The sequence below is a fragment of the Kogia breviceps genome, chromosome 15 (genome assembly GCF_026419965.1).
Source record: "Kogia breviceps isolate mKogBre1 chromosome 15, mKogBre1 haplotype 1, whole genome shotgun sequence".
Lineage (NCBI taxonomy): Eukaryota > Metazoa > Chordata > Mammalia > Artiodactyla > Physeteridae > Kogia > Kogia breviceps.
The window spans coordinates 24589312-24614354 of NC_081324.1; the positions used below are offsets into that span (position 1 = coordinate 24589312).

At 50.1% G+C, this 25043-nt stretch overlaps 1 protein-coding gene across 20 annotated transcripts in view; it reads right to left on the reverse strand.

Annotated features, from left to right (window-relative positions):
* The window catches only part of CTIF (cap binding complex dependent translation initiation factor), a 308749-nt gene extending 284452 nt beyond the window's left edge, over positions 1 to 24297 (reverse strand). For 3 of the 20 annotated variants that reach the window (XM_059040961.2, XM_059040971.2, XM_067014307.1), the window contains exon 1: positions 23992 to 24297. The gene's annotated coding sequence lies outside the window, so the exon portion shown is untranslated. Of the gene's footprint in view, positions 1 to 17325; positions 17475 to 22874; positions 23109 to 23313; positions 23362 to 23481; positions 23750 to 23991 lie in introns of those variants that run through there. The other 17 variants (XM_067014306.1, XM_067014311.1, XM_059040967.2 and 14 more) reach the window with 16 other exon arrangements.
* Positions 24298 to 25043: the final 746 nt, after the last annotated feature.

Genomic DNA, 25043 nt, shown 5'->3' on the forward strand with positions numbered 1-25043 from the left:
CGTGTGTAACTCCACGAGTTACTATTTAAAGATTTGAGAGGTCTTTCTTTAAAGATGACTTCCTGTTATAAGACTAGACCTCAAGGGCAAGAATTTATCTGTTTTGTTCACTTGCTATATTCCCAGCACCTAGAAAAAAGCCTGGTACATAGATGCTGCTCAGAAATATCTGTTGAGGGACTTCCCTGGAGGTCCAGTGCTTAAGACTTCGCGCTCCCAATACAGGGGGCACGGGTTCGATCCCTGGCTGGGGAACTAAGATCCCACATGCCGCATGGCGTGGCCAAAAAAAAAAGTAAAAATATCTGTTGAATAAATTTCTTGAATAAATAAGACTATTAACTCTTTGACTATCTGTTTCACAGACTTTTAAAACATTTAATGATTAAATGAGAATCAAAATCTGCCGTCTCTCAGCCAGGCCCGAGTGAGATAGGCTGCTGGCTGTGGGGTTTTGTAAGCCAAATAGGAGTGCCCAGGAAGCACTGTCCTTTAGACACAACTCCAGCAGTATTAATCCCTTCCCCAAAGTCCCTCTCTTGTCATCTACCCAGAGCTGTCCATAAGGGGGTTTCTGCTGCCTTTCCGAAGCTTTCATTTTTGTCTGGAGGAGGAAAGGACTCTCACCCCAAAGGGAAATGCCTCTCAAAGAGGCATTTGAGAGGAAGAGGCTAGCCTCAGAGGCAGCAGCTGCGGTCCCAGCTGTCGCCTCCAACAGTGAACAGTGGAATGAGGTGGCTGCCCCCATGGAAGGATGTCCCCACTGTGCTGTGGCTGGACCAACCCCCCAACTAGCCCCCAGCCCTTGTGAGGACAATCCCCACACACAACAAGCTCATCTTGGCCATGAAGATCGCAACTTTGCCCTCAAAGTGCCTCCCCCAAGGTGCTGGCCAGGCTCAGGACCTAATCTTGGGTTTTACGTCCTCTCTCTTCCATACCAGCTTTGGGGAGGCCTATGGTGTGCCACTCACTGAAAGGGGCACAAAGAGGAACCCCAGATGAGTCCCAGAGGCTCAAAATCAGGAGAGGAATTCTGCCAAAGCACACACCAGGCAGCCCCAGCTGCTGGGACTGAGACTCTGCATTCCAGCACGGGGTGGGGGGAGCGGGTACATCAGCTCTAGGAGATCACTGGAATGTCATGCGTGGGGGGCAGCATACGGAAAGGGTACGACGCAGGAGGCACCTGCGCAGGCCACAACTGCAGGAGATGCTGGAGGTCCCGAAACCCCAGCCCTGTGCCAGGGTCGGATGTGAGAGCTGCTCCTCTCCCTGGCTAATAATGCAAGCCCTGCAATCTCAGAGCATGCCCTCCAAAGCCTCCAAAGGCTTCCTATGAGTCCAAGTCCAAGTCCAGCAAGATCTGGCCCCATGATATTGCTACCGGCTGGCTTGGTGCTCTCCCCCTGCTACTCCTCCAACAGACCAGGATCCTCACCCCTCCATATACTCTCCTTCTTCAGGACTCTGTCCTTCCCACTCAAGTCACCACCCCGCTCCCAGTCCCTCCAGCCCCTGGCCCTGCCTTATTCCCCTTCATAGCACACACTTGTGTCCTTGTCTGTGGTCAGAAAGCTCCATGAGGCTCTGCCCCACTCACAGCTGCACCCCCAGCAGCTAGAATGGGGCCTGGCATATTGTAATACATACTGGTTGAATGAATGAACTAATGAAAGAATGAATGAACTCCTTCCTTTACACACCACACACTCCCACTGTTGATGGCTTTATCCCTTTGGGTATGTATGTGTACACATGGTGACACTGCAAGAGTAGTAGTGAGGCGATGTTGGGAGCCAGAACGCCCAGTGGCCACAGCCTCGGTCTGTAAAACGGACAGACCACCAAGCACGCCAAGATCCCCAACTGAAGGGTCAGCTCTACAGGTGGCCTCCTGGTCAACCCCCCTGGCAAAGGAAAAGGCACTACTTCAGGAGGCTGGACCCCGAGATGTGTGGTGGGGGACAGCCATGCAGCCACGGGCCCAGCCTTCTCATCTTGTATGATGCTTATCTGGGCACGGGTTTTAGCTGCATTTCTGGATGGTGTGCCTGAACCACGGAACCAGTCTGTCCTCCACAATGTCCGGCACATAAGGGGGGTTACTGTCACCCCTCCTAAGAGCTCACATGTATTGTCACCAGGTACCATCCTAAGCACATGTGACAGCTCACTTCAGCCTCACGGTGGCCTCATGAAATAGGCGCTGTTATGACCCCACTTTACAGAAGAAGGAACTAAAGCATAGAGGCCTCGTCCCTAGTGTCTATGGCTGGTTCCATGGTGTGGTGGAAAGAACACTAGACTGAGAGTGAGAGGATATAGCCTCTGGTCCTGATGTCAGCTGCCAAGTCCTATGTGAGACTTTTAATCTCTCAGAGTATCTGTGTAAAGTGGCCGTAATTACAACACCAGCCTACCCCACATATGGGGCATGAGAGCTCTTGGTAAACTCATAAAATACGACACAAATGAGTGGTAACTGATGTTATTTAAGGGTACAATGATCCTGGCGATTTCTCAGGTGTTTCCTTCAGGAGGAGGGAGGGGAAACCCCAGACAGAGGGAGGCACAGCTAAAACTAGATACAGTTGTCCCTTAGTATCCACAGAAGGGTTGGTTCCAGGAACCCCCAGGGAAACCAAAATATGCACACGTTCCAAGTCCCTTAGAACCAGCCCTGGGAATACAGGGATTCAACCAATGTTGGATCCCGTAGAATTCTGGATCTAAGGTTGGTTGAATCCGGGTATACAGAAGCTGTGGATACAGAGGACCAACTGTACACTCTGCAGAGAAGGTCCCGCTGATGAAGGCGGTGATAAGACAGAGCTGCGGGGATCGGGGTCTGTGGAAAACAGCAGTGACATCAGTAATAAACAGGACTCGAAACAAAGTTTAAAACCAAGCTAATTAAGTATGCAAAATTATTCAACACAGCTACCAATCAACCAATTGCTATTAGAGGGGAAAAGGGATACAATGGGCAAAACTTAACACAGTATTTAAGTGATGAGGTGGAGAGGATTCTTCACTTCAAACGTACTTTAATGCAGTGGTGGCCCCATATTTTCATTAACATTTTGTAAGTTGTTGAAAACACAACCACACACACTAGTAAGGTATCTTCAATGAGAATCAAATTTCTGTTTTCCAAAACGTCCCCTAAAAGAAACAGCTTCACTTATCCAAGTACCTGCTGCTTTCCATCGACAGTTAATTGTGAGATGGATGAGGTCAAATATTCTTTAGGTTAAGTTAGAGCCAGTCTTTGGGGACCTTCACAGAGGCCTGGGCAGGGGGCCGTCCACAGCACATGGAGACGCCCCAAGACTGTACCCCACCCAAGCCCGCCCCTGCAGGGCCTCCACCTCCACTCCTGCAGTCCCAACTCCCAGGCCAACAAGGCCCCCACTACCAACCAGGCGGCAGGCAAAGCATATGGGAAGAGAAGCGGTACCACCCACTCCCACAAAAGCCCCTTTTGCTTTAGGACCTTCTAGCCTTTAGGACACCCAGCGATCAAGTCCGGTCACACCTGAAACAGGCAGGAATGCGGGGAGAGGGGCCACCGGGAGGGAACACTTCCAAAAAGCCGGCTCTGAAAAGGAAAACCCCGATCTGAAAAAACTGAGGGACGGCAAAGCGTGGCCTTGAAAGCAGCCATAAAGAAACTGGAAGACTTTTTTAAAAGACTTCCCTCCAAAGAGAGTATCTCTGGAAAGGAACTGGGATTTCTGGGTCAGGAAGATTATTTTATCATTTGAGGGGTAGAACGGGGGCAGGAAGAGAGGTGTGCAGCCGGGAGGAGGCGGCAAGGCTAGGGACCCCGGGGGGGAGGGGAGCACCCACAAAGAGCCCGCCCTACGTTCCCTCCGGGGTCCCAAGCCCACTGGACACAGACCTAGGAGAAAAAGCAGGGGCAGCAAAACCCTCACAATAACAGAGACCCTTCTGTACAGGGCAGAGGAGCTACAGGCCCAGGGGGTTGTCCCTAGGAATCAGGAATCCTCTTAAATTGCTAAATTGAAGAGATACTATTATTGAAACCAGCCACGACACCACAGAATAAACTCTCCTCCAAGATCTCAATCACCTTCAAACTAACCACCAAGATCAAGGTCAGCTTCCCACTGGCAATAAGTGAGTTATCCTCACTTCTGCTGCTCCAAAGGACAGAGAAGGCTGTATTTCCTCCCTGAAAACTGCCCTTTATGGGGGAGGTGGGCTCAGTCAAGGCGGCTAATCTGCACAGAGGAAGACCCCCAAGGGCCCCTCGGCAGCCCAGGCTCCCACCACTCTGAGAAACGCTGCCACTAATCTTTCAACTCCCCTGGGCTGATTTATTGGTTATTGGTAGGAGGGAGCTGGGAAGGTGACATTCAGTGTGGAAAGTTGGCCCTCGCTGAATTTTATGGCTCAATTCCGAGGTAAATCACTCTGGCCCAGAGAACTGACTCCACGTTGATTTACTAGTTTTAATATTTGTTTGGGGCATTGCAACTAATTGAAAGATGGCTTCTTCCAGTTATTGTTCTGAAATGTGGACCTTGGTCTCCGAGCACTCATTTTTATTGGGCATAATTGTGATCATTTGTCTGGAGTCCTCGTTCCCAGGGAACAGAGCTCTCTACAGTTCCAGGCTCGCTTGAGATCCCACCAACCAGGATCACTTCCTCTTGGGGAAACCCAAACAAGCTAAAGTCCCCTCTACATGTTAGCTTAGGACCCTATGATTTGCTCACCTTGCAGAGGTTATCCGATATGGCCCTGGGGGTTCTGGGGGCTGCAGGGAGAGAAGCCAAAGGATAAGTGGAAGATGCTGAGCACCCCCGCACCAGTTCTAGTCATCCGGCCTCCCTCTTTTCACATCAGGCCACCAGTGAACAGCACTGAGCAGTGGGTAAGAACATGAACTCTGGAGCCAGACTGCTAAATTCGAAGCTTGCCTTTGCCACTTACTAGCTGTGTGACCTTAGGCAAGTTACTTAACCTCTCTGTTAACTCTCTCTCAATTTTCTCTAAAGTGGGGATGACAATAATACTCATCTCACAGGGTTTTTATAAGGATTAAAATAGGTTGACAATTTTAAAGTACTTGGTATAGTCCATGGCACAAGTACTAGAAGAACTGATTTATTGGTAAAAGAATTGATTTACTGGTAAATTTATTTGATTTATTGGTAAAGTTATTTGAAGAAAGAACCATGTGTTCTTTGAAATGTGAAGTTTGAAAACCATGTGACGTTTGAAAACCATTATTCTACACCAGGGGTCTACAAACTTTCTGTAAAGTGCCAGAGAGTAAATATTTTAGGTTTTGTGGGCCATATGGTCCCCGCTGCGACCAGCAAAAGGCAACCACGGCTGTACATAAAGCGACAGGTGTGACTATGCTCCCGTAAAATGTCATTAGGAAAACAGGCATTGGGCTGGTTTTTGGTCAGCAGGCTGTAGTTTGCTGACCCCTGGACTGGACCGAACTCCCTGTTTCACAGATGAGGAAAACAGAGTGGGGAGCTCCAGGCCAGGGCACACTTTAAAATCAAGAGCCCCAGAAAGGGAAAGGGAGATCATCCTCACTGCATTCAGAGCAGACATGCTCACTCTGTGTTTCACCAGTGGAAAAGGACACCCTGAGAAAAAGTGACACTGAGGCCACCGCTGTCCATCCACCGTACAACCCTGGGCTCCCTGAAGGTGGGCACGGCGCGGGGTGTCTCCCTATTCATCTCTGCAGCCCGCTGGCAGCCAGCGCAGGCTCTTGTCACCGAGTGTTGCTCCAGGAAGGCCAGTAACTGTGGATAGCCCCACCTGGGGACAACTCCCACCGCCAAGGCCAAGTGCCTGCACGCCTCTATTTCAGCGAATTCTGGGAGTGATTGATTAAATGAAGATGCCCACATACCTGTGACAAAGGGAAGCCACTTTTTAAAGGACTAGAATATAAAACGGACATTTACTAACTATAACAGTGTTTAAAATGATACAAACGGGGTTTTACAGGCATTTCTTTTTTTATCCCCCCCCCCCCCCCATAAAAGACTGCAAGAAGATGAACTCTAAACCTCTGGGAAGGTCTGCAAGAAGGAAGGACACTCCTCTCCTGTGAGACTAGTTCCTGTGGTTTAAAACATGGCCCCCAAATCTCTGACACCCCACCCATCAGGAAATAGGACGTATGTCCCTTCCTCTTGAATCTGGCCTGGGTGATGGCTCCATGGATGGTATATGGAAGAGACACCGAGGATTCCAGGCCAAGCCTTTGGGAAAGCGCAGCTTCTCCTTCCTGTTTCCTGGGATGTTCACTTTTGGAACCCAGTCACAGGCCTTGAGGAAGCCCAGGCAGACCCGTGGAGAAGCCCACATGGAGAAGAACCAACAGCCAGGACGACTCGCCAGCCTCACGAATGAGCCATCTTGGAAGTGGATCTTCCAGCCCTGGTTTGAGCCACCTCAGCTGATACCACATGGAGCAGACAGACGTGAGCTGTACCTATTGAGCCCTGACCAAATGGCAGGCTCCTGAGCAGAAGAAAGGATTATCACTGTTTAAGGCACTAAGTTTTAGGATGGTTTGTTACACAGCAATAGTAAGGAGAATAGGCTCCTTAATTTCTTTCTTTCTTTCTTTCTTTTTTTTTTTTTTTGTGGTCCGCGGGCATCTCACTGTTGTGGCCTCTCCCGTTGCGGAACACAGGCTCCGGACGCGCAGGCTCAGCGGCCACGGCTCACGGGCCCAGCCACTCGGCGGCATGTGGGATCCTCCCGGACCGGGGCACGAACCCGCGTCCCCTGCATCGGCAGGCGGACTCTCCACCACTGCGCCACCAGGGAAGCCCTAGGCTCCTTAATTTCAATCATTTGCTCAGGCCACAAAGCCACCTGCTCCCACAGATAACACAGCAAAATATTCTTTTGTTTGTTAGGATTCTAGAGGATGGGGTAGGAATGCAGACCCCAGGTTTAATTTTCTGTTATATTAATAAAGGAATGTGATATTGTGATTTATAATAAGAACTATATTTTTGGTCTTCAACCATCCCGGACATATAGCACCTAAAACCCTTGGAATTTGTAAGAGCTTTAAAGGTGTCTTGATATTCATAACAAACCCCTTCCACCACAACTAGGTTTATGTTAATGAGGTGACCTTTGGAAACATAAGGATGGGGGCTGGCTGCCAGGGGAGCCAACCATGTGATTGGAGGGTAGAAAATTTCAGTCCCACCCCGGACGGGAGAGGAATGGTCAATGATTTAATCAAGCATGTCCATGTAACGAAGCCTTCCTAAAATTCCCAAAAGATGGGGTTCAGAGAGCTTCCAGGTTGGTGGGCATCTGGAGATTTGGGGAGAGTGGTGTATCCCAGGAGGGCGTGGAAACTCTGGGCCCTTCTCCATACCTTGCCCTCTCCCATCTGACTGTTCCTGAAATTGGTAATCTAACAAGTAAAATGCTTCTCTGAGTTCTGTGAGCTTCTCTAACAAATTAATAGGACCCAAGGAGCAGGGTCATCGAAAGCCAGTCAGAAGCATAGCATCTGAAGTTTGGGGGGGTGCGGGGGGCGTCTAGACGTAGGACTGAGCCCTTAACCTGTGGGATCTGATGCTATCTCTAGGTAGGCAGTGTTAGAAGAATTGAGTTGAATTGTAGGACACCCAGCTGGTGTCAGAGAATTGGTTGGTGGTGTAGAAAACCCCCATACACATCGTACTGGAAGCAGAACTGTGAGGGGCTAAGATATTTGGGGGGAAAGTAGAAGGAGAAAGTAGGTCCCAGGAGGATCTGAAGAAAGGACAAATATTTTTATTAAAAAAGAGAATTTTGAAATTGCATGAGCACATCAACAAATTTGAGAATGAGACCTCAGAGTCCCGATGTAGATGTAAGGTGACAGGTGGGAGAAGTCCTGATTTCAAATATTCAAATGCACATCCTGATTTGGGGTTCAGAAAACAGGGTCACCATTGCTCACAGTATGGAAGAGAGTATGCTGGCCTAAAGATGTTGAGTCTGGTGTTACAAGTGACTGTCTCAGCTTCAACGTAACTCTTCTAGATAATCGGACTTTACTCAAATGCCGATAGTAAAACTCTGTCGGGTTCATAGGATGGGCTAGCTCTAAAATGCACCCCTGAGTTAACCTGAGACAAGAGTATTTATCACTGGTTGGAGAAAGGATGTCAGACAGAACATTCTTTATTGCAGCACATTTGATGCTAAGACGATCTTTCTGACAATTAAATATATTAACCTTCATTGCCCTGAAGTTATTCAGGTGCCAATTAAGAAGTTTCTGGTCATCAAAATCCTGGATAATATAAGTTACTATTTAAAAGTCTAAATTTGCTTTTGAAAGAAACTGGACACTCTATAAAAGGATTCTTTGCTTTACAACAATATTTACTTAGGTTGTCTTTAGGTAATGACCACCTTTCATGAACCCAAATTACAATCACATGTATAGAAGTTTTGTTTCTAAGTTTCAATACTTAGAAACCCGCATTTGTTACATGAAAAGAGGTAGCCTTGGGCTGAAATTGGTCATGTATTATTCAGAACTCACCCAGTGCCAAGTGACAGAAGCCTCACCCAAACTTGATTTTGGCAGCATTTCCCAAAATTCACCACCTTGGAGTTTTCTGTCATGGCTGGGTACCAGGTGTTAATGTTATTATTGACTTTGTCTTGACTTTTTATTAAACTAAGCTTCCTGCTAAGCAATAATGAAATCACAAGTTCCATGTACTAGTTATGTTTTCTTTCTTTAACGCACATTTAAATGAATACGTGGCTTTAAATTGTTAACTTGTTCCTAGATATTCGACTGAAAATCAGCCTATATTCCCTATCAGTGGTCTGAACGCTGTACTTTAGGCAGAGGAAGGAGGTTTACTGAATGGAGAACCAGCCCTTAATTTGTTTTCTCACTGATGAGTGTGGTATGTGACCTTGGCCAAGTCACCTAGTAATTCTTGCTTCAATGCCCTGCCCACTCCCACTCCTCATAAGAGCACCAGGGGGTAATAACCCCTGGTTTTGCTGACAACCACCCATCCATAGCGATCAGGGTACTCAAGGTGTCCTCAGCCACTGGGATCTGAAGGCCTCTTCCCGGCCATCTGAATGCTAGAGCCAGGGAGCTTTGGCTTCCTAGATCTATGGAGGTCATGAGCAGGCAGCTGAGTAACTGGGAACTTTGAAAGACGCTCACCTGCTTTTCTGGTTTTAAAATCTATTACAGATACATTAAGTAAACTTAGCTCTAATGAGGTAATTAAAATCATTAAAACCCTGTGGGGATAAACCAGGGGCTGGGCTGCCAGAGGATTAAAAACCAGGGCCCTGAGATTGTCCACAAGCAGGCTGGCCAACCTCATCCTTGTTCTTACCGCTCTGTTTTCAGGTTGCAGAATCCCAGAACCAGGCCACCACCCTCTCCTCACCCTCACCATCACCTGCCATCTACCTGGGTCTCATGGGAAATGGAAACAAGATAAGGCAAAAGACGCAGAGGTCTTTGGCTCAACATGGGAACTTTTAAGGTGTGCTGCCCCCGTGGTTGGTTTCTCTCTGGCATGAATGAGACTGCCGTCAACCTAGAGGAAGAAAGCACATCATATCACTTACCATCAACCCTTTCCCCATACCCTTTGGCTGATATAACTCAAAGCCCACATCCTTAAAAGACCTAGAAAGGTGTCTGGCACAGGGTGGGGATAATTTCTACCTTACTGAAAAAATTAATTCTATAGGGAAGGAGCAAACTGTCAAACCATAGGTCCAAACGGCCAAATCAGGCAGATCTAGAGCTGCTACCTCAGGTGTGGGCAAATGCCAAAGATGACATCACAGGGATTCCTCCTCCCCGACACCAGTCCATGCTGAAGGATATAATCCCTGACTCAGAGGCCTGGCACTAGGAACCTCAGAAGGACACAATCAGGGACGTTAGATAGTATCTCATCCAGCCCCTGAGGTCACCAAGGAGAAAACATCCAGATGCAAAGTGACTTGCCCAAGATCACCCAAGTCATTAATGGCAGACGTAAGACCAGTGACTTTCCCAGAATACCACAAGAGGACCTCAGCATAACCTGTCAATCCCCGAGTGTGATGGTTAAGATACAACACTCAAAGCAGCAAAACAGTCTATGCCACTTATTAGCTGTGTGACCTAGGGTAAATTACTTAACCTCTCTGTGCCCTCATTGTCTCATCTATAAAATAGAAGGCTAATTAAGATAACACATGTAAAGTGCTCACGAAGCTCTTTAACACAGTAATACGTAACAAATGTTCAGTTTTTAAAGTTATTATTGGATTGCCCCAGGGTTTCAGCAGAAATACCATCTGTTCAATCCCTGAGTTGACAGACATCCACCCCCACCCCACCCCCAAACACAGCAGCTCACAGTGCAGAGTCCAGGTTCTGGAGTCACATAGGCCTGGATTTGGAGCCTGGCTTTCTTAACAAAATAGCACAAACTGGGTGGCCTAGACAAGAGACATTTATTTTCTCATAGCTCTGGACACTAGAAGTCTGAGATTGAGGCGTCAGCAGGGTTGGTTTCTTCTGAGCCCTCTCTCCTTGGCCGCACAGATGGTTGTGTGTCTCACACATGGTTGTCCTCACATGGTTGTCTCACATGGTTGTCTCAGGTGTCCTAGTCTTGATGTCCTCTTCTTTTAAGGACACCAGTCATATCGCATTAGGGCCACCCATAGGACCTCATTTTACCTTAGTTACCTCTTTAAGGGCCCCATCTCCAAATACAGTCACATTCCAAGGTCCTGGAGAGGTTAGGACTACAACATGCTTTTAGGGGGGATACAATCCAACCCATAACAGCATGGTGGATTACCTGTCTTCCTCTTTAGGAAAGGAATATGTAGAGACTCACAAATCCTTATCCAGGGCACTGTGCTGTGCCACACTGGACTGGTTTGGAATCTGGAGAGATGCCCAAAGTGAACAAGTACCTCCCCTCATTCTACAAATACTCATTTTGCTGTAAAAAAGATCTGTGTTCCTGGAGCAGGGACCCTGTGGCAAGCACTGCCCTAGCCCTACGGGAAATCCACAAGTGACTCAGACCAGGATATGATCTTCAAGGTGCTTATGATCTCAGGGAGCAGATCAGGCAAGAACCCAAGGAAGGATGGGAGTGACGCAAAGTGCTAAGTGTGCTAAAGATGTACAGGCCAAAGGCTCGGATGGAAGAGGAGGACAAAACTGACCATACAAGCAGAGTACAGAAGAGCCCAGAGGGCACTTATTTGCTCCAGGGGACTGGGTGGTCTTCCCTTGGCCTGAGCTGTTTGTTTGTATCAATAGAAGGGGATGATGGTTTGGGGAGGGGAAGATGGTGTCCCCCATAATCTTCCCGTGGCCTACATTCCCCACGGCCAGAGTTCTCAATTAGCAGTGGCAGGAGAACTGACTCTGCAGGATCCAAGGTGTCCAAGCCACACTAACAAGCAATTTCCTCCCTCAAACCCCACAGCTGCCAGCACAAGTGACTGCTGTCTGTCATGGACCAGCCAGAACCTCGGCCCCTTAGGTATCTCCAGTCCTGCTGTCAGGCCCACCACCAACATAGGTTCCCTCCCTCTGGACAGCTCTGTCTGCTCGGCTTCTCCACCTGGCCCCAGTGACCGGAATGCAGAGGGGCCACTGGGAGAGGGGGACATAGAACCTACCTGAGACCACACAAAAGACCTCCACGGGACACCTAGGGTCCTACACTCCCATATTACCTATAGGTTAAGAAATAATAATTACTAGAAAAGGCGGGATTATAGTGAAAGAAAGAAGAGTAGTTGCCAGAGCCCAGGGGGTAGGTTTGTTTTCCTTATACCTCAATTATATTATAAGAAATTATTTTATAAAAAAAAAATCTCAATAAAGCCGATACATCCCCAAATGAATAAGTAAAATCACAATGAAACTTGGTGAGGTAAACAATGATTGCTTACCTAACCATGATCCCCCTCTCCACCTCCTTGCAAGCAGTTCTCCCTCTTCCTATAGATGAGGCAGAAAACACCAAAACTTGCTTTATCTGCCTCTATCGTGAGGTATCGACCCATTTCTTTTCAATAGAACTTGATAGTAAACTCTAGCAGGGGATTCTGGACAAGGTTTTCATGCCTAATACATTAAGACACAAGGATGGTACAGGCTCTGTGGAAAATGGTATGGAGGTTTCACAAAAAAACTAAAAATAGAACCACCATGTGACCTGGCAGTTCTACTCCTGGCTATATACCTGAAAAAAACAAAAACACTAATTTGAAAAGATACATGCACCCCAATGTTCATAGCAATATTATTTACAATTGCCAAGATGTGGAAGCAACCTAAGTGTCCATCAACAGATGAATGGATAAAGAAGATGTGGCATAGACAGACAGACAGACAGACAGACAGACAGACACACACACACACACACACACCCTCACACACACACACACACACACACACACACACAATGGAATACCACTCAGCCATAAAAAAGAATGAAATTTTGCCACTTGCAGCAACATGGATGGACTTGGAAAGACAAATACTGTATGATATCACTTATATTGGAACCTAAAAAATACAGCAAACCAGTGAATATAACAAAAAAGAAGCAGACTCACAGATATAGAGAACAAACTAGTGGTTACCAGTGGAGAGAGGGAAGTGGGGAAGGGCACTATAGGGACAGGGGATTAAAAGGTACAAACTATTATGTATAAAACAAATTAAAGGATATATTGTACAACATGGGGAATATAGCCAATATTTTTAATAACTGTAAATGGAATATAACCTTTAAAAATTGTAAATCACTATATTGTATACCTGTAACTTATATAATATTGTATATCAACTATACTTCAATTAGAAAAAAAAATTTTTTTTTAAACACAAGGAGAAACTCACCTTCCTGCCTGCCTTCCAATACAGTTAGTTACATGAGAATGTGATGTGTGGAGCACTGGGAGCCATGCTGTGACCATGAGGGGTCAAGCCTGAGCTAGAGGCCAATGTGCTGTAAATGGTTGCCTAGAAGGTTAGAATGAGTCCTTAAAATTATCATTGACCCACTGAATCAATCAACTTTAGAAACCCTACATTCAGACTTCTGGATAGATAAGTCTACAAACATCTTGGTTTTTTTTGGTTTTTTGTAGTACGCGGGCCCCTCACTGTGGTGGTCTCTCCTGCTGCGGAGCACAGGCTCTGGACGTGCAGGCTCAGCGGCCATGGCTCACGGGCCCAGCCGCTCCACAGCATGTGGGATCTTCCCAGACCGGGGCACGAACCCGTGTCCCCTGCATCGGCAGGCAGACTCTCAACCACTGCGCCACCAGGGAAGCCCACATCTTGTTTTTTAAGCCACTGTTAGTCCAGTGTTCTTTACCTGTAGCCAATAACTTCCTACAAACCAGGTGGTTTTCATCTCCCCAAACTTCCATCTCCAACCCCCAATCTGAGATCATAGTGAGATATAAGACAGAACCTTGTGGCTATAAACTGAGACCCATCAGAGTTCTTAGTCCACAGTCCCCACAGATAAAGCCTTCCTCTCTAGCCCCAGAAAAACAGGAAACAGACGCCAGTTTCTCTTGCAGCCAAGCCCCTCCCCTCCATTAGGCCTACGTGCATCCTGTAGTACAAAGGACTGATGACAGCGTCAGGTATGACCCACATGCATTCACCCTCTCTGGCTCATGTGGCCATCAGCCCCCGTTTGCCCAGGACAGTCCCAGTTTATATCTGTGTCCTGGCATGATTATTATTATTATTTTAGCTTTTATTTCTTTTTATTTTTATCTCAGGGGGAATAAATAAAGGAAAGAAGGTAAAACCAGTGCTGGCATGATTATTAATGGCACTCCCTGTCACTCTCAAATGTACCTCCTTTTGGACAAAACATAGTCATCCTACTTCTGGCTGCCTCAGCACACTTTTCTTTCTCTTTACCCAGTACTTCCCACACCACACAAACGAGGCCATTCTGTCTTCCCCACCAAGATGAAGACAGGAAGTAGGGACCCTGCCAGGTTCATCTGATTTCCCCCGACCTACGGCGGGCGTCTGATGCATGTCCGCTAAACCAAACCAAATGTTAACGGAGGTAACAGGCTTAGGGTAAAAGGTTGGGGTAAAACCAATAGAATGTGAACATGAAGAACAATTTTTGGAGGGAGAAGAGGAGAAACTGGGTACTTTCCCAGAATCCCTGACCGTCACCACTGGGCCCTGTCAGGAGCGCACATCCGGGTATCCAGCTGGCTGATGCAACCTCGCGACAAAGGCAACTCTTGCTCCCCATAACACAACACGGCACCTGTTAAATATACGCACCTCACAGATGCCAGCCAACCTGTGAATGCAAAGGAGCAGAAAATCTTTTGCTTCCTCAAAGAGCCCGGGGCACTGTAGACAGACACCAGTGGGACTTCTGGACCACACATGTAGTGACCATCCAAAGCCACAACAGGTCTGAGGTTTCAAGTTTCCAGGGAAGATTCTTCTCCACCCCAAATCCAGGCCAAGACAGACAAGCTCCCTCCTTGCATGCAAGCTCTGTCTTGCATGCTGGGAAAAACACTGTCACTGTCAACACCGTCCTGTTTGGTGACACATCAAGATGTGGACTGTCCAGCAGGCCACTTTCTTGGTCTCATGGTTCAAACTTGTAAGTTATCTCAGCAAATAACCCATGAATACGGCAAAGGCCTGTGGGTTCTCAGCCCGTGGTGAGATCATGACATTGCCTACCCCAGAGGAAGGCCCTATAAGGGAACAGCATGAGGAATGCCTGCCCCACCCACTCCCGGATGGAACCACACACATTCTTTCTGAATAACTTTAGGGCTCAATTGTCACAACTACAGTAAGGCATTTCCAGGGCTCTGCTGCCCTTTATCTCTCCCTCACAGAAGTTACTTTTATTTAGTAACACAAACCGACAACACCTAGCGCTGCACCCGGTACCTAACAGACACTCAATAAACGTCAGCTCCCTGCATCAGATTCCTGAGTCACTCACTTACAAACTGAAATGTATTCTGGGTGCTGGAGGAAGGAACTTGCTTCTCTAGTCGGAATCTGAAAAGCACTGAGCCAAAACTTCTCAGAACTTCTGCGTCACAGCCAGCTCAGCAAACCTTACATCTTGTCTTCAAAATCTCCCTCTTTGCTAAGGAAGTTAGGATGGAAGTTGGCTGGATTCTCACACAATCTTAGCTCGACAGATTAAGGCCCTTCCAGCAAAAGTGAGCAAGATGGTGAAAGGCCTCCAAAGCATCTCTCACCACAGCCCATGGCCGAAGGGGCGATGGGTGGAAATAGCCGGGCAGTGCCTGAGGCTCACAGGAGGCCTTCCAGCTGCAAAAGCCTTCTAATGAGGGAAGGCACTGCCTCGTGAAGCCACATACTGCCGGCCACAGGAAGCCTCTGAGCCAGTGCTGGTGGAGACAGGATTCCCACACCAGGTAGGACACCCACTTGGTGACCTCTAAGGTGTCTCGCAAGTTTGAAATTCGAGGAACTCAAGCCTCTGGGCTTAGGGCAGATGATGTGGCATTCAGTCCGGAGGGGCCAGGAGCAGCTGGAATCTGCACAGGCCACCCTGAGGAGGAACCTGGACAGAAGCCTTGTCTGTAAAGACCTGGCTTGAGTCAACAGCAGGGGAGAACATCTGACCTTCCTGGACAGGCTTGTCTGCAGGCTTCTGCTGAGAGATGAAGCCCTTGGGCAGGTGCAGCCCTTCTCCACAGCCATGCACACGCCCTCAGCAGTGTATAAGTGTCATGAAGGCCCTTTTCAAAGGTTCCCGCCAAGGCCTCTTTCTTCTCCTCCTCACTCAGACCGCCCCCCACCCCCACGGGTCCTGCAGCATCTCTCCAAGGTGGAGACCCAAGTCAGTGAAGGGTGAAGAATCCCAGAATCTTCCCGGCACTCATGAGATCCTGGAGCCCACAGGCAGGAAGACGCTGGCCCCCGAAGGCTTTAATGTGCTAATTCCCTGGGGACTTCTGGACCGCACGTGTAGTGGTCATCCAAGGCCACAACAGGCCTGAGGTTTCGAGTTTCCAGGGAAGATTCTTCCCCACCCCAAATCCACACCAAAACAGACAAGCTCCCCATCTCCCGCTTCCATGCCACTGGGCGGACGTCTATTCCATCCTCTCTCCAAGCCTGCACACCTTTGCAGGGGCCCGTTTCAGGCAGGGCCCTCCATGCCAACTCCCAGTCTCACCTCGGACCCTCGAGGAGGCACTGTCAAGGGCTCAGCTGCCTTTGGTTCTGAGACCCCTCAACATGCCCACAACCAAACCCACCCCCTGAGCCTGGCCTAGCGTCAGTGCAAAGCTTACTGTCCTCGTTCACTTTTGAGTTCCCTGGGGATTTCTCTTACACTCGAGGAGCTCAGTTCTTCTTTGAAAGGATGCTCGTTATATTTCATACAGCATTTCTAGGTGCTTGGTAGTTGGAAGGTTTTCGAGATTTTTTACTCTGCTATGGTACTAAAAATATTCCAAATCAGTATTGGAATCCCCTCTTTGGACTTGTTCACGGGAGCGTTCTCTGGCTGACCTCACCCCACACCCCAGACAACAAACTCTGGCCACATCCCTGCAGATCCAAATACGTAGGATGAACACCTACTATGTAGGTCCGAGCATTCAAAAATGAAAAGATTGGCACTCTGCCCAAAGCACAGCAGCCCTGTAAAAATGCAGCATGGCAGGATGAGAAGTACCAGCAGCCCTCTTCCATTTAATGTGCAGCCCACTATTTGCCCAGGTTATTACAGATTTTTAGGTGTTTCATATGTCCACATCTTGTCTCCCAACTAGACTGCCTTCTCCGGGGCAGAGGTCCATGTCTCCCCTTCCCTTACTTACACCCTGAGGGCCTGGAAAGGGCTCTGCTCACCAGGGATGTTAAAAATGACAAGCCCTCTCCCCTAACTCACTCTAAGGCTTCCAGCTGAAGCGCGCTCTTGGCTGTCGCTGGATTCTGCCAGCTGGGCCTCCAGCATGACACAGCATCCCCGCCTGGCTTCCCTGATGACAGCGGCCTAGCGTGACAAAGGATTCTCTGACAATGGGAGGAAGAGGTCTTCTTATTGTCTACAGCAGTCCCCACGGCAGTCACGTTCAGCAGCAGACCATTCCCCACTCCCAGAACTGTAGCTCCTGCCCACACCTCCTCCTCAGGCTTCTACCATGCGCGCTGTATTGTCTGGAAGACAGCTCCGCTGGACTATCCTACCAGCAATTCAAACTCACCACGGCTAACATTAAACTCACCACAATCCTTCTCACCCCCACCAGAGCAGACCTGCTCCAGCCGCCAGAAGGGCACTGCCCAGTAAAGGTTGCCATCCACTGAGTCCACAAGGCCAGAAACCTAGGATTCACTGGGACTCCTCCCTTATCCCTCAAAGCTGAGCAATCACGGCCGACTTTACTCCCCAAACGTTTTCAATACGTGGCCTTCCCTCCTCCTCATATGTCTCATCCTCTGGGACCTGAATACTGCATGGAGCTTGTTGCTGCCTCATCAGCCCAGCGGCTGCCTGGCTCGCAGTCATTCTCCCTTCTGGCCCATGGCCGAGTACCTCGACTCTGCTTAAAGCCCTGTCCTCCATGCTGACATGCGACATCCCCAGCCAAGCTCACAAGCTCCTCAGAGTGGGGTTCTGCATGCCTCTCGGCCTTGTTCTTGACTTCCCTGCGGCAGTCCCTTCCTCCACCAGGCAGCTTCGGGCCTCCGTGCCTTTGCAACCACATTCCTTCCCCAGGAAGGTCCTTCTCCTGTCTCTTCTCCTGGCTAATTCCTTTTCATACATTCAGATTCAGCTCCTGCATCATCTCCCTTAGGAAGCCCTCTCTGATCTCTGAGGCTAGAGCAGGTGGCCCTTGTCTGGAAGGCAACTTTCTCCACCACTGCACTCACCACACATGCTGAATTTAACTGTTTAAGTGTCTGCCTCTCCCGCGAGACAGTGGGTTCTTTGAAGGCAGGAGGGCTGTGCCTGTTCACGGTCGCAGCCCCAGGGTGTAGCACAGAGCTGGCCAGAGAAAGAGCCCAGTCACTATGAGAAGCCCCGTCTGACTGCAGGATCCACCCAACCTCCTTGGTCAGCTCCACCTCAGACCAAGCACACACAACTTCCCCTTCACCCTTTCTGGGCCATGGTCCCAGCTGAAAACCTCTGCCAGGTCTGCCACAACCCCAGACCTACCCTCATATTCACCTCTTTCATGAAATCATCCCAAACTGGCCCCAGTCCACATATCACTGTTATGATAACTGCCTCCCATACTTTATCCATCCCACCCCCGGGTAAGTTAGCACTTAGGTCTGGCTCCATGGTTAGACATAAGCCAGCAGCGGATATCATGAAGAAGGAGCTCCAAAAAGAAAAAGAAAAAAAAGAAGAAGCTCCAAAAAGTTGGAGGTCCTCCACTCATAAAAGTGTAATGATGATGTGCCGTGGTGGACCACGTCAACTCAGGACACCCGATTTGAAACCTGAAGACTTGGGGTCAGATCCCTGCTCTACCACTTACTTGTGACTGCGGCATGGCACTGACCATGGAGGCTCAGTTTCTGCATCTGCAAAATGGGAGCAACAATAACAGCCTCACAGGGGTATTATAAAAAGCAGATGAAATAATTTGTGTGAAATAGTTCATAAACTGCAAAGCCAAATCAGGTGTAGGGTATTATGCTAGTCTCCAGTGGCAACCAACCCCCTTATCCAACTCCACTACCCCTACCCCCAGTAGTTCTTCTCCTTACTTGAATCAGGTAAGAATCAAATGAAATATGTGGATCCTCCTCCTAGAAAAATGCATGTACATAACAGCTTTGCAGACACTTTCAGGAGGTTCCTGAGGACTCTGCCATGGAAAGGGAAAGCCACAGACCAAACTTAAGAGCATTGGAAGGCCCCAAGCATAGACCTCTCTCCCAAATATATGCTCTCATCCAGATTCCTGGGGGCCAAAGATGAAAGATAGGGCAAGGAAGGCCAGGCTTGAAGGAAAGCAATCTCAAGACTAAAAGACGAATTCCAGGGCCTTTCCTGGAACCAAAGGGGAAAAAAAAAAAAAAAGATGCAGAGTTTTCACTCTTTGGGAAGGAAGAACTCTACTTTTCAGGAAGCATCACAGTACAGAGAAAGAAGATTAAATAGGGCATCAAATTTTAGAAGTTCATGTTCCACTCTGCCAAGGGCTCCCTGTGACTTTGGGCAAATCATTTCACCTCTCTGGGCCTTGGGGTCTTCAGTTCATCAACAAGGCCCTTCCCAGCTCTGAGTGCCTAGATCTGAGGATGTGTCTGTTCTCACTCTGTTCTGAACCACAGCTCTGGCCGGGGGTTAATTCAGAAACAACAGGCAGCCTTCGATAGTCAGCATGGGGGTAATTCTGAGAGAAGACCACCATCACAGCAGTGCCCTAAGTTAAACTGCTCGCAGGAGGAGGCAGGAGGGCACAAGAGCAAAGCCTGAATGTTAGCAGTTGAGCTCAGCTGACCAGCGAGTCAGCAGCGAGGCCCAGAGGTAGAGGATCTTCCTCAAAGAGAACACCAAAGGGGGCTGCCACATTATTGGGTAAGCTATGCAGAAATGCCATCAGGTTTGGAGAACTGCCCAAAACTGCAATTTGCCCGTCTGTTTTGTACCTCCTGTTCTTTCTCTGGGCTCAGGATTCTCTCCCTATCCTCACTACCACCTCCTGCTTCCTCCTTCATCATGTGAACTGCAAACAACAGAACCTTAAAACAAGGGCAGTGAATGCAGGGGACACGGGTTCGAACCCTGGTCCGGGAAGATCCCACATACTGCAGAGCAACTGAGCCCATGTGCCACAATGACTGAAGCCCACCCACCTAGAGCCTGTGCTCCGCAACAAGAGAAGCCACCACAACAAGAAGCCCGCGCACTACAACAAAGAGTAGCCCCCACTCGCCACAACTAGAGGAAGCCCGTGCGCAGCAACGAAGACCCAACACGGCCAAAAATAAATAAATAAATGAAATTTATTAAAAAAAAAAAAAAAAAAAAACAGGGGCAGTGGACCCCAAAACTGAGATGAAATTGGAAAACAGTGTCAAGGACCCGGGACCATAGACCTGTGAGACAGAAACTACTAAACTCAGGCAAGGCCTGAGTGAGACCTTGACCAAAGCCACTGAAGACAGCCTATCACAGCCCATCACTGTCAGAGCTGGGGCAGGAGCACAGAGAACAACTTGTCAGTTCCTCATTGCTCAGCAGACTAAACTGTTGGTTGGCTTCAGGGTCATCTCCCACGAGCTGCCTAACTTCTACAGAAGGACAGACCTCCAGGGTTCACCTGGGAAGTTCCAAGTAGTTTGAAGTTCAGAGGAACAAGGCTCTTCTTCCTCTGTTGCTTCCTTCTGCATTTGCTGTAGCACAGGGACTGGCATTTTGAGTCCCTTGCAACCAACATAGGTGGAATTGACTAAGTCCCAGGGTGAGTGCTTTAAAATATTTATGATTCGTTCCCTCCTGTAGGCTCTGAATCATCCGGTTTTTGCACTGCAAATTAGCTGTTTCTGCTATCCTATCTTTGTGTGCCCCAAACACAGCAGCGTATCTAACCTATGGAAGGTGCTCAGCAAACATTTGCTGGACTTAAAATCTACATTTATCTCCACAGCTAGAAGATGTTTTTGCCAAGCAGGGCCACTATGTTAAATTTTCTTTGTATGCACTTCAAGATACACAAACATGTTGGTGTTCAATACATATTTGTGAATGACTAGCTGATTATCTGACCAAACCTAATAACCCTGCAGGCTGTGTCTGAGAACCTTCATGTGTGCGAACTCCGAAATACATACCGTTATATAGGAGCTCTTTGTTCTTTTCAAGGCTTCCCCATCCCTGGAGATGGAGGGGGCAGGTTCCTGGGTGGTTTCTCAGGAGCTATACTTTCAACCCATGGTTTTGGAACCAGTAAGTAAAGAATAAACCTTAGATTCAATAAAGACCCCACAAACACACCCATATGAACACAGGCATGTGTTGCAGAAACATATATCCATATGTATTTACTACATGCAAGTATACATACTGCATGTATCAAAGCTGATGATTATTCACCAACAGTAAATTATCAGATGAGTGATAACAACAGCAATGCAGACTTCTGTTTTTTAATACTTATTCTCATTAGGACTGGTAGCAAACCAAGTGTTTTTTGACAAAGAATAAATACCATAATTTACTCCCTTTCTTGGGTTCACTATTTCCTGAGGTGCCAAGACCTACACTTTAAAAAAAAAAAAAAAAAAAAAAAAAAGGTGGTCACTATTTAAATTAAAAGCCATAGTCTGAGAAGTGAAATCACAGAAAGGCCTCAGGCAAGTCACGTCAGTTTTTGAGCCTCAATGTGCTATTCTGTAAAATGGGGTTAATATCCCCCTACTTCATGGGACCGTCTTAATAAATGCAGTGATGGGGTGGGGGACTGCCCAGTAAAGTCATACAAACATATTGTTATTCTAGCCATCTCTTAATCACTGATGACACTGTATCCCAGAATGCGTTACAAAATTACTGCTCCAAGCGCACATTATCCAGGACAGACACTTGACACAGCAGATGAGTTGATCTGTGTGTAAATCGAATCCTGTTTCAAATACTCTAAGGGAGTGTGTATCCTGTGAGGGACTGGACATCTTCTAACGTCTGCTCGGTGCGTTCTGTTCCACTATGATTGGGTTTTCTCGCACACCATGCAATTTTCTCGCGCGGTCCCAGCATGCTCGTAGCCGGGATCCCTGAGCTTTACGGCCCAGACCCGGAGCTGGATAGGAGGAAACAGGCCGGACAGCCTGCGGCCCCTCCCCGCCCTCTGGGCGGCTCCTTCCTCTCTCCTCCAGCTCGGGCGGGCAGCGGCGCTCGTGCTGTGTCACTTTCGCCATCGGGAGCCTCCAGCCGCGGAGCCCGCAGCTCCAGCGGCTTCCTCCCTTTGCGCACGGGCCCCTAGCCTGGGAGTTAATCCCCGGCCGCAGAGACCCAGCGCCGAGCGGACAGAGCCGGCAAAGGCATGCGGCCGGCTGCGCACCCGGCAGCGGCGCAGGAGGCAGCGCGGGGCTGGGCCCGGCGCCGGTCAGGCCGGACAGCCTTTGGCCCCCACTATCTCCAGGTCGAAAAATTGGGAGGGGGTGCGCAGAGCGCGCTGATTCTCTCCAGGATCTGCGAAGGCGGCAGCAGGCGCGGGCACGAGCACCCACAGAGCGCCCCCGGCCAAGGGTCAACCGAGGGGCGTGGGGGGGGGCAACGCGCGAGCGCCCGAGGCTCCTCCAGGCCCAGCCAGACCAGCCCCCGGCGCCACCGAGTAGGTGGACAGTCTGCCGGGTCAGGGGGGCGTCGGGACGCGAAGGGAGGGTTACGCAACCCCAGGGTCTCTCCGGGCCCCCAGCCATACGACCCCCTTCTCCAAGTAACCCGGGCGCGAGCGCGGACACACACACCACTACGAGCCCTGGCGGGACCGATACCCCGAGCGATCTGGGCCCAAGCGCGTCCCCACAACGCCGCGGTCTGCGGTCCCCGCCTCCCCCCCCCCACACACGCCAGAGCGGTGTGTACACACACAAACAGCTGGGCGCGGGAGGCGACGCCTCACCCCCCGGGTGGGGATGCACACCGCGCCGCCAGCCACCCCTCCTCTTTACACGCCGCAACCCCCTCTCTGTTCACACCTGCCCCCAAACTCCAACCCTGAAAACTCCACGAAACCAAACAGCCAATGCCGCCCACAGGAGGGGCTCAGACTCCCGACTGTCATTTAACGTCAATGGAGAGACGTACCCAACTCAGATGCGCGGTCCCCGGGACGCCTCCCTCAGATGCACCCAGGCTCCAGCATCCGGCCCTCAGGGGCAGCACAGTTCCGCCGCAGACAAGCCACCGCTCCCCCAACCCGCCGACCCCCCCCCCACCCCACCACCACTGCCGGCGTCCGGGACAGTCACCTGCTCGCTGAAGGACCCGAGCCGGAACCCGGGTCACCAGCCACCGCGAGCTGGCTTTTCAGAGCCTGTCAACTTAACCCCGGCCCCGCCGGACGGATCCGTTCCCCAGGCCCAATTACACCGCGGCGACAGGAATGAATAATAATAATAATTTTTTTTAAGCCAACAGAATCACCGCCGTGGGGAATGTCCAAAGCCGCGACCTCAGTGGATCTACCGATTCGGCTTCCTCCTCTGCTCCCATCCCCCGCGCCCCCCGCGGCCCGCGGGCTCACCGTGGACGGAGGGAGGGTGCAGCCTGTCTAGACGACAGACATCCCCGCGCCCGCGGGGACGGGCGCGCACACACACACGCGGCCGCCACAGACACAATCAGTCACCAGAGGAGGGAGGGGCGGCGTGGAGATACTCTCTCGGGGTCCCTCCGGGAGCCGCCACCCTACCTCAGCGGAGCACGGTCAGAACAGCTGCAAGTTTGGCCGGTACTAAACCAACTGCTTGATGCAGCAAATGCGGGCTTCAAAACAAAAGAGAGGAATCAAGCTCGCTCTCTTCCTCCCCCCGGGTCGGAATCTGGCACATGACAGCGGCTACACCAAGCGGCTCCAACGCGAGCCGGGCTCCAGCCGTGCGCCCCCCCAAGAACCCCCCTCCTCACTGGAGCTCCAGAGCTACGGCTCCCCTATCGGCGGGGAACCCGGCAGGGAAGGGGCAAACCTCGGGAGGGGGCGAAATCGTGGAGTGCGGTCCTCGACAGAGGCGGGGAAGGTGGATGGGCGCCGACTCCTGGCTGCCCCGGGCGCGGGGAGGGGGGAAGGGGGCTAATTGTTTGGGTCGGTTTTCCCGGATTTATCTATAAGCACGCGCACGTCACGCAGCCCTCCTCGCGGGTCCCCGAATCGAACGGCAATCAGAGATGACTAAAAGAGGGGGGCGGACGGGGGGATGCTCACCTCGGGGTTCCTCTGGCCGCCGCTCCGAGCCCTAGTCGGGGGGTGGGGGAAGGGGGCAGGGAAGGAGAAGGGAGGGAGGAGGCTCGGGAGAGCCGACTCCAGCCTCGAGTTCCGCGCGTCCCGGCTGCGGAGGGGCTCCGGCGCCCCAGCGCAGAAACCCAGCCGACAGGGGAGGAAGGGAGGGGAGGGAAAGAGGGAGGGAGGGGCGGGTGGGGGAGAGGGAGTAGAGGAACGAAAAAAAAAAAAAAAATCCCCGCTCTGACACAGGGAAAGAGAATGTAGGAGAGTGACGTCCAGGCCCCGCCCTCCCCTCCGGCCACGTGCAGCGACTTGAAAGGAAAGAGGGCGGCGGGAGGCCTGATGGGTAATGTAGTTCGCCTTTCTTTACCGGGATGGCGGGCCCTGCAGAACGGGGCGCCGCCGGGACGCCGGGGATGTGCCTGAGCAGCAGAGACAGCCTGTCTGGCCACGCCGAAACCCAACGCTCAACGCCCGTTCCCCTCCCCACCACGTGCTGGCGCAGCCCTGGGTGGTGACCTCCGCGTGGGGAGAACTGGGGGCTTAGGCGAGATCCAGGTTCGGAGGAAAACATTTGATTTTAGGGACAGGAGGCTTTAAGGATGAGGACTTCCTTGCTTTAAGTGCTAGGTCCATCCTAATGGCAGATAAAAGGGAGCTTTGTGTACGCACTGGGCGGCCCAAGTCCAGTTATTAACGCTGTATTAAATGCTAACGTCTGTTATTGAGATGCATATGTTATAATTAACATTCGAACATCTCTGTGGCAGGGGCGGGATGTTGTAATTAGATATGCACTTTGCAACCAATTAATTTTCCATTGGCCATGCTAAGGGCTAAGGCTGGGGACTTGGTGACTGGGAGAATTCAATGCAATGTATAATTCAGTAATCACTTAACCAAATCACCAGCGTTTTCCAAGTGCCTACTAGGTGCTAGGCACTGAACTTAGGACAGAGGAACCTTCTGGAGAAATATATGATGCTGTACACCCTCCAAGCAAGGGGGTTATAAACTCATGGAAAGAACTGTGT